Source organism: Pangasianodon hypophthalmus, chromosome 15 (assembly GCF_027358585.1).
Source record: "Pangasianodon hypophthalmus isolate fPanHyp1 chromosome 15, fPanHyp1.pri, whole genome shotgun sequence".
Classification (NCBI taxonomy): domain Eukaryota; kingdom Metazoa; phylum Chordata; class Actinopteri; order Siluriformes; family Pangasiidae; genus Pangasianodon; species Pangasianodon hypophthalmus.
In genome coordinates this window covers 17,481,649-17,491,520 of record NC_069724.1, presented here as the reverse complement: position 1 = coordinate 17,491,520, position 9,872 = coordinate 17,481,649, and the positions used below count along the sequence as shown (strand labels likewise).

The 9,872-nt window shown below is 38.1% G+C and overlaps 1 non-coding gene across 1 annotated transcript; it reads right to left on the bottom strand.

Moving 5' to 3' along the window:
• Positions 1 to 6,780: 6,780 nt before the first annotated feature.
• On the bottom strand, positions 6,781 to 6,852 carry trnaa-ugc (transfer RNA alanine (anticodon UGC)). The gene has a single exon. It is a non-coding gene; the product is annotated as a tRNA-Ala (tRNA).
• Positions 6,853 to 9,872: the final 3,020 nt, after the last annotated feature.

The window sequence follows — 9,872 nt, the reverse complement described above, 5'->3', positions numbered from 1 at the left end:
ATTTTGACAATTTTTTGTCACTGATATTTGTATGCAACTGAGTAAAATGCTGTTAAAAGAAAAGAAACAAACATCCTTAAAGATAAAAGGAGTAAAAGTGGAATGAAGTGGTTATAAAGGAAAATATAGATTATCAATTGCAAATTGTAGGTATAGCTGAACTCAGCTTTTGCATGAATTTCCTAAATCAAAGCAAAATGTAGCCTCAAAGCACGCACACACACACACACACACACACACACACACACACACATGCATGCACACAAAGTATTGTTAGAGGGCGTTGTGTTCAGATAAAGTCCAGTTCAGGTATTTGTTTATTTTGCCAACACGTGCCCTGGAGTCTCACCACACACAATGTTTCATCCTGTTACCTCGGGAAAATTTAATATTATAAGTTCACACACCTCACACAACAGAAAAATCTAAAAAATGAATACAAACCATGTTTCTCTAGCAAGTTTCCATGATTCCTTCTTAATGTAAGTACAAAAATGTGTTGTCTTGTCAGGTATCAGTTATTAAGAGATAAAAGCTAAGCGTGTGTATATTTGTTAAAATTAAAAAAAAAAAGTGGAGTCACAACAATTGTTGCATGTAAATACAGGATATTCAGATAATTCTCAGTTTAATTAATTAATTCATTCATTCATAGTAACTGGTCAGAGTTTATTCTGGAGAGAGTTGCGGTGGATCTGGAATGAATTCTTGAATAATAAAGCCTAAATAAAATAGTTCTTGGTAGTCATCTCAGACATTTGGATCTATAGGTTGATAATGTGTTGTCTCTAAACAATGGGTGGGTTTTAAGAGTTATTATTGATCAGTTTGTGACACAGTACAACAATATGTGAATTTGTGTTTATGAGTTAACAACAACAATAAGAGTGCTCATTATGGTCTTTGGCACGCGCACACAAACACACACACACACACACAAAGAAAGACAGAGAAAGACAGAGGCAGAGGGAGAAAACAGTATAGCTGGATGTGGGACAAAAAAGAAAAAGAGAACTAATTGTTTTGAGGTAATTGATTTTTTTACATACTCTTGAAAATCAGTGTATTTCTTGTATAAACTCTGCATGTTTGCGTGTCTGTGTGTGTGTGTGTGTGTGTGTGTGTGTGCGCGCACATACAAAAGAGGTGCATGCACTTCCAACACCTATCACTTGATGCTGTCTGATAAAAGCATGTGTATATTTGACTTAGGACTTTATCTGTGTGTGTGAAATGCCTTCTGACATCTTCAACTGTCAGATATTTTGAGAAAGGTGTGTGTGTGTGTGTGTGTGTGTGCGTGTGTGTGTGTGTGTGCGTGTGTGCACTGATCTGTGCAGCTGCAGCCACTGTGTGATGACACATGCAGGTTCGGCCCTGAGGGCGTCATGCTACTTACACTTCTTGATGACACAACATACACATTTCCAAAAAAACAAAAAAAAAACATAACAAAAAAAATAATAAACATGCATACATGAGGGTAGAAAAGAGATAAACAGCCAATTTCTCACAATTAAACTGAATATCTGGTTCTCACACAAATCTCTTTGAATTGTAGTGATATCAAAAGTTTAAATTGTTTCAATGTATCCTAAAATACAGTGTTAATTGTTATCTCCTAATAACACATTACATTAACATTATATTATTATTAATTTATTACATTTGTAAGGTCCTCCATATATTAGTATATTAGAGTCAATAATTAAACACTAAATTAGTGAAGAATAATGGAAACCTTTTGGAGAGAAGTTGGTACAGTTCGATTTCATCCTTCCTGACTATCGGGGCATTGAGAAACATCTGGATACTACTTTGTGTACATGTACACATATCTTTCCACGCATGCACATAGAGACTAAGTATTTGCAATAAATACTGCTGTCATGAAGCCAACTGTCCCAATATGGAGCTATCCGTTTAGCAGCTTGTGATCACAGTTGGAGCTTCTACTGACCTGACCTCCAAATCTGGGGATAGCCACCTCTCATTGTTTTTGATGTGCTTCTTGTACTGCTTGGAGTGTCCATGGTGTTTGCTACATTATTGGTATAAGCTTGCACTTAGTGTTGTCTCCACTAAAAATATTCTTCACCCCTACTCTAGTCAAATAATAGGTCTGTGGCTAAAGTGCCACTAGCATGGCTGAGTTGTTTTCCTTCATTATACTAAGTACTCTTTAATGCTGATTGTGCTTAATTCACTGAATTTCTGGTAATCGATATCTCTGGGGTTAAACTGGGTTTTCCCTCTGCACAACATACTGCTTTTTCATTTTCACTAGGGCTGGATTCCCTCCATATAGTATGCTATACAAAATGGATAGCCAAAAATAACCAGGCTACAAGACTTGTATTCATGCAGCCAGTGTCTGAATCTCTTGGAAGCCAAATATAGGCAATAGCTTTGTGTTCACTGCCTTGGGATTGATAATCTCAAAGATGAGGTGTCTGACTTGGACATGACCTACGCTAACTGCGTGGCTATGCTGATGCTAACACAACTCCGTGTTTGAGTTGAAACTGGCCCAATGCCCCACAGCCTAAATAGCTTGCTAGTTGCAAATGCCCACTCCTGTTGATGACTGATAAACGCAACAAGAATCCCTGGAAGCAGACTGAGTTACTTTCTAGAATTAACAACACCTAAATTTTGTGGCATGCGTTTTGACTAATATGATAAATGATGAGCAGTTTGGGTATGGCCATGTGCCTGCTGTTGATGCCTAAGATGAAGTGCTATGGTTCAATGTGTGCTGCACAAGTGTGGAATGCAGACACACTGATGATACCCTGGTGAGGACTTACAATACTGCATCACATGTGGCACATACTTGCAATACTTTAGTTATTTTGCTGCTAGCTATTTTGCTGCTCGCATTTGAACAGAAGAATATGGCGTGACTCTCTACTACCGTGGCATATATATTGCCAAGTGTGGTCAGCACAATACATTCTGCCTGATGGATGCAAATCAAACCTGCAGAATCTGGCTTGCATCCAAGTTTCACTCTTTGGGCATGCTGGCAAAGAGGCCCTGGGTAGGAGAATGCAGATTTTACCATTTGAGTGGCAACTTTAGTTCACCACAAACTAGTTCTGTTTTTCAATGCCTACAACAGACCCTTGGCAGGCATCTGAGTACCCCTCAGCCACCATGTGGGATGGGCTCTTGACAGCTCCCCCACCATGAATGAGTCTCACTGAGCATTCAGGAGCTGTCAGAGGGATACTTTACCACCAAAAAATATTGGACATGCATCAGATCAGTGGTTCCTGATGGCAATAACAGGGATACAACCTTAAGTTCTGTCGCTGGCGGCCAGGTATTTTGGGGTTCAAAGCCTTGTCAGACTCCAACAGGTATTGCAACATCCCAAGAAGTTTGTTCCCTCTTGGATTGAGATGCAATACAAGGTGTACTGTTCTACTTACATCCTACTTCAGACGAAGGCTGTCAGTTTGTGTCCAGTTCTAGATTTGAGAGGTTTTGAAAGATTTCTGGTTTCTAAAGACTCTCCCTTTTAGTATGTTAAGGGTGACAGATATAGTTCAAGCCGTGCAACCACAGGACTTGTTCATGTTGGTGTATCTGTTGTCATCCTTATTTTCATGGTCCCATTGCCCTGGAAACAGATGCTTTTCAAGGTTTGCCTTAGACCAGGTGGTGGCCATACGATCCTCAGACCAACTGTTCTTCTGCTGTGGAGGAAAGACACGGGGGCTCCCTTTGTCTAACAGAAGCTGGCCCACTCTGTAGATGGGCTGGATGCCTAGCCTCTACTGTGACATACAACTCTACGAATAGTGTCCCCTCCTGTAGCCAGTGGTAGCTCAGTGGTTAAGATGGTGGGCTACTGTTTGGAAAGTCTTGAGTTCAAACCCTGCCACTGCTGGGCCCTTGAGCAAAGCTCCCAACCCTCAACTGCTCAGTAGTATTGTTGAGATAAATGTAAATTGCCCTGCATAAGCTTGTAGATTCTAAACTAGCCCTCCTGGTGGCATGGCTGTCCTCTCCAAGCACCTTTATGTTAATTCTAAGAAGGGTTCTGTTCCTCATGGCATTGTAAGCATACTTTATCCAGGTCGTACATACCACCCCTGGTGGTTAGGAGGAGTGAAATAGAGTAGAAGTTTTGTATGTTACTGTTGTTCTATGAACCCCAGATTAACCAAGGTTCCTTGTCATTAGGAACTGGTGCTGCCAAGGAAGAAGTTTCCTGGGATTGATGGCTGAATGATCCCGATATTCATTGCAAATGCTGTGTCATGTTTTTAGGAGATATTAGCATGTGTGGGCATGGACACAAGGAGGTATCTAGGTGTTTCTCACCACCCCTGGTGATTATCCCAGGTTAATAAAACCACAGTCACATCTGCAGTTGCTAACTTTTGTTGTGTTGCTATATTTTAGTAATAACAAAATGCTAATCCTGGAAAATCCCATGTTGGAGTGTGTGGGATTTTGTTCTCTGGTGAGTGTGCTTGTACAAGCGTGTGTCTGTGAGAGTGTTGTGTTTATCTTGCGTCTCCCTCCACACATTTGGCTTCTCTGAATGGTTCAATTAAGCCAAACCACTGATCTTAGATTTACTCTAAAACACACACACACAATTCACACACCTTGCAGTCTCATGTTCTTGCTCAGACCTGTCGACCGAAACTTTCATGCAAAAGAGTGTGCAAGTGTGTGCGTGTGTGTGTGTGTGTGTGTGTGTGGGAGTTACAGAGAATTATGGAAGAGGATCTCAGATCCATTGGTTTGGCACCAAGCACATTCTGCTGTCACAGTCTCTGTCTTGACCTGACCTGAAATGATATACTTTTGCAGTCACTACTGTGTGTTTGTGTGTGTGTGTGTGTGCGTGTGTGTGCGTGTGTGTGTGAGCAAAAGAGGTTGTTTTCACATTTCAAGTTTCGGTTGATTTTATTGCATCAGTTCTCAGTATTAAGCATAAATATGCTAACAATGCAAAGGATAAATCTTTACAGTGCACATTTGCACACACAACCCTGAATCTGTAACATAGAAAGAAAAATTTGTGGAATATGTAATATGTATGTAAAAATTGTGGAGTATTTTTTATACTTTCTCTAATAGGCAAATGTAGAGTAACATTATAAAAATAAATATTCTCCAGTGCTGGGAGGGTATTTGTGAGTTTGTAGTGTCATGATCTGTTTCTAATATCATGTATTTTTAGACTGTAATTTTTTTGTGTGTTTAGTGTGTTCACAATGAAAAGTACAAACAAATTTAGCATACAAAAAAACACCAGAATAATGTACAATATTTGCCTGATAAATGAAGTGTGAATCAATTGTCCTTTCCATCATGGAATATGAAAAAAAGTGGGAGATTCACAGCAGGTTGTGTGATACACTATATAGCCAGATGGACACCTGACCATCACACCTATATTTGGGTCTTCCTAATATATGCCACAAATTTGGAAGCACACAACTGTATAGAATGTCTTTGTATGATGTAACATTACAATTTCACTTCACTGGAACTAAGAGGCCCAAACCTGTTATAGCATGACAATGCCCCTGTGCACAAAACAAGGGCCATGAAGAGAACCTTACCAAGAGTGCAGTGGAAGAATAGCCACTGCACACAGGCCTCCTCACCCAACATCAGTGCCCAACCTCACTAATCCTCTTGTGGCTGAATGGGCAAATCCCCACAGCCACACTCCAAAATCTAGTGGAAAGTCTTCTCAGAAGAGTGGAGCTTATTATAAGAGCAAAGGGGACTAAATCTGGAATGAGAAGTTCAACAAGCAATTATGGTTGTGGTGGTCAGGTGTCCACAAACGTTTGGTCATATATATTGAATCTCTTGATGTTCCACTGTAACACAAAATGGTGTTTCTGTGACTTTAAGCAGAGCCTTAAAATTCATACTCCAACAAGATTTTGTGAACATACAATTTGTACCCCCACTTCAGCATAAGCAGGTCACCTCAAGTAAAGCTAACTACATACAGTTAATACACTGGTATGAGTTGTACGTTGTTATATGTAGTATGTAGTTACATACAATTGATAGAGTTTGTCCCCACTTCAATATAAGCAGGTAACTCACCTAAAGCTAACTGCACTCATCTGATGAATTTGCATCAGCTGTATGTAGTTCCATACAACATACATCTCTTAGTGCATTACACGTGGAACATTATATATGTTTGCTGGTTAACGCCAATATGTTACTGTTGGTTGGATACAAGGACACTTTTTCTCCCATTTGTGGTCTGTTGCTATTTGTTGTCATAAATTAGTGCACTGTGCTGGCATGGGAGCTGTGCAAAAGGGGGTGTGGCAGTCAAAATCAGCTGGTGCAGTAAGATTTTTTTTCAACAATTTTAGTGCAAAACACCCACATGCAAACCCGCTCTTAGTGCAGATGCAAATATAAGATGATACTACTCTGATCTCAAGTGTAGCCGTAAAAATCCTGTCCAATTTCTTAAGAGAAGTGAAGTGACTTGTGGCCAAGTATGGCGACCCATACTCGGAATTTGTGCTCTGCATTTAACCCATCCAAGTGCACACACACACACACAAAGCACTTTTTTGCTGCAGTTTGGTGCCTTGCTCAAGGGTCTCACCTCAGCCGTGGTATTGAGGGTGGAAGACAGCGCTGGTCATTCACTCCCCCCACCTACAATCCCTGCCAGACCCGAAACTTGAACCCACAACCTTCAGGTTCACCTTCGGGTTGCAAGTCCAATTCTCTATCCATTAGGCCACGACTGCCCCAAAAAACACACTGTGGAGATGCCGGGGATTGAACCCGGAACCTCATACATGCAAAGCATGCGCTCTACCACTGAGCTACATCCCCTACATCTTCACTACATCGCCTACTTAATTAACACTGAATTCATAGCAAAGGATTTTACATCTTTTAGTGAAAGTTGAGCTTCTACACTGTAAAAAATTTCCTGTAAATTTCACAGTAATTTTACAGAAATTTACTGGCAACAGGGTAATATCTGAACACACAACCCCCTGATCTGTAGTTTAAAGCCTTAACCACTGAGCCTGAGATCCATTAGATCCATTTGCATCGAAGTAATCAAAATGAACACTGCCATCTTTTATCCTTATTAGAAAGGATGTGATTAGCAAATTGAATCTACACTGTTAGCTAGCTAGGCATGCAACTAGCTAGGTTTTAATGTACTTTATCTATGCAATGCAATCAGAAACCATTATAACTGCACCAATTGCTGACTAAATTGTAACCCCTGATTTCAGTAAAGCCATCATTGAAAAAATTGTACATCTAAATGAATGACAGAGTTATGTAAGAGATGTTCAGTTTGATCAACTAAAGGAATTGTATTTTTTTTTTTCACTTCTTTGTTAAGCCATTTTTCTTTGCTGATTCACTGGCTTTTAACCCAGGCTGCATCTTTCTGTTAATTTGTTCAAGTTCATTCAAGTTTTGTTGATTCTCAACTAGTTATTTTTATTCTAAAAATTTACTAGATAGTAGCCTATAACATATGTCAAGTGTGATAGCCTCTCGACATAATTGTGTTTGAGGCTATGTCATTATTAATGTGTCCTGCCCACTAAACCATATGGCCATGAGCTGCTCTTGAACATGACTTTCATTTATAAGACTATTTATCAAAACCAGTGTCATGACAGATTTATGCATGTAATGTATATTTTCTCTGTTCCTAAATTAGGGTGAATCTGGTTTTGATGTTTGACATATCACTTATTTTTTTGTGAATCTGACATAACAGAAGGCCACTGAGATACAAAGTCATTTGACCAACGTTATAATATTAGTCAGCCTCTAATGTGTCATAAAATGACCGTATATCAAAAAGCTGTCACATGACTTAGTGGTTATGTCAACCTGATATCAAAATTGCCTAAAATTGACTACAGCAGGAATAAGCCATAAAGGTTTATGTAGGTTTATGTCACATTGTTTCAGACTTATGTGTGTTTCATGTAGCACTTAAAACGAGTTACTGTATATGTTTTTAAGTATTAGGTTGAAGTATACAGTTTGAGACATGGCTACAGACTCCCATGATCCTTGTCATTCCTCAAATGCTACATTTCATATTTGTTTTTATTATTAATTTGTTTGTTGTTTGTTGATTTCCATCCCTTTTTAAAAATAAATTAATACTGAATAAATTACAAGGAAAGGGAAGTATTAGCTTTTTGCAATGTTACTCTATGTGGAGGAAGCAAAAATCATTTGAGTCTGTGACACTACAAAATCACAATGTTAAACATTACTGCAATATTACTTTATTTATAACAGTGAGTTGTACAATTTATACTGTAGATTCATCTTACAACCAATAATAAACAACATGAATACCAGGACTATAATCAAAACATCAGTTCATCTTAAAGCATTGAATCTCAAAGACCTACATGTAAGATTCTTACTACTCAATTAAATCAGTTTTTAATTTTAATTTAACAAATTAAGAATATTTGTTCCGTAGTTCACTGGGCAGATGTTTCGATAATTAGGGTTCCAAGCACAAAGTGCTGGAAACCTGTTGTTTTTTTGCTCAGGTTTTTCTTATTCTTTTTCTCCCCTAAATGAATTGTGCAGACCAATCCACAATTCATAGAGATGCTTGGTGAGTAGGTAGTACTCCCTTTGACTACACAGAGGGGCTCAACTAACCTGATGGTGGCACTATAGTGCAAATTTTAGCCCATATCTTGAGAACCACAAGGCCATTGTGTGCATTGACAGGGAGCTTTCAAGTAGCTGTTTCTCAGGAACTGAAAGCCTGATCGAACTTTGAAATTTGGTGTACTGCATCATTCTGCTAATCTGTTACTAGATTTCTAACTATGACTGAATTGCTTGAAGAACATGGCCACCATCAGCCAATCAGCTTTCAGCAAGCATCCAATATGATTATCTTTATCATTCTATATACTATCGTCATACTGTATGTGGCAAAGCAAATTTCCATATGATATTTTTAACGGGTTAACCAGTTCATAAGCTTTATCTATTTTTACACTAACTATGCTTCACAAATCTTTGTGATCTTATTGACCGATTTATCAACTAAACCATGACTATAAACTGGCAATGCTAAATGAACACTATCAATTAGTTTGTTCTATATTTTTTGGTCAAACAAAAGGTTACACACAAATGTATATATATATATACATTTGTGTGTAACCTTATGTATATGTGTGTGTGTGTGTAAAACTTTATATATATATAAAATTTATATCAGTATATAAGTAATAAGAAATAAGTAATGCACAACTATTAACTATAACTATTTTATTAATAGTTTATATTATTTATATACAATAATGGCACAATTTAGGAATGAGCAAATTAAATTGTTTAACCTTACATATACAATGGATATAAAAAGTCTATACACCCCTGTTAAAATGGCAAGTTTTTGTGATGAAAAAAAAAAGAAAAAGAAAAGATAAAGCATGTCAGAACTTTTACCCACCCTCAATGTGAAATTACAATGTGTAAAAATTAAGTGAAAAACAATCAGAAACATTTTAGAGAAAAATCACATTCAATCTCATGTTCAAAAGTAATTATCATACACCTTTGATCAATGAAATTATTTTGATTAACCCCAAATAAAGACCAGCTGTTTATGTAGGATTTTCTTGATATCTTGTTGGTTTCATCTGACTGCTGAAGCCATGGTCTTCAAAGAGCTGACAAATCCTGTACCAGGTCTCACTGTCAAAAGGAACTGATCAGGAGAGGGGTACAAAAAATTTCGAAAATTTTAGATGTACCATAGAACACCATGAAGGCCATCATCAACAAGTGGAGAAAGTGGAGCACCACAGTGACATTATCAAGAATAGGACGTC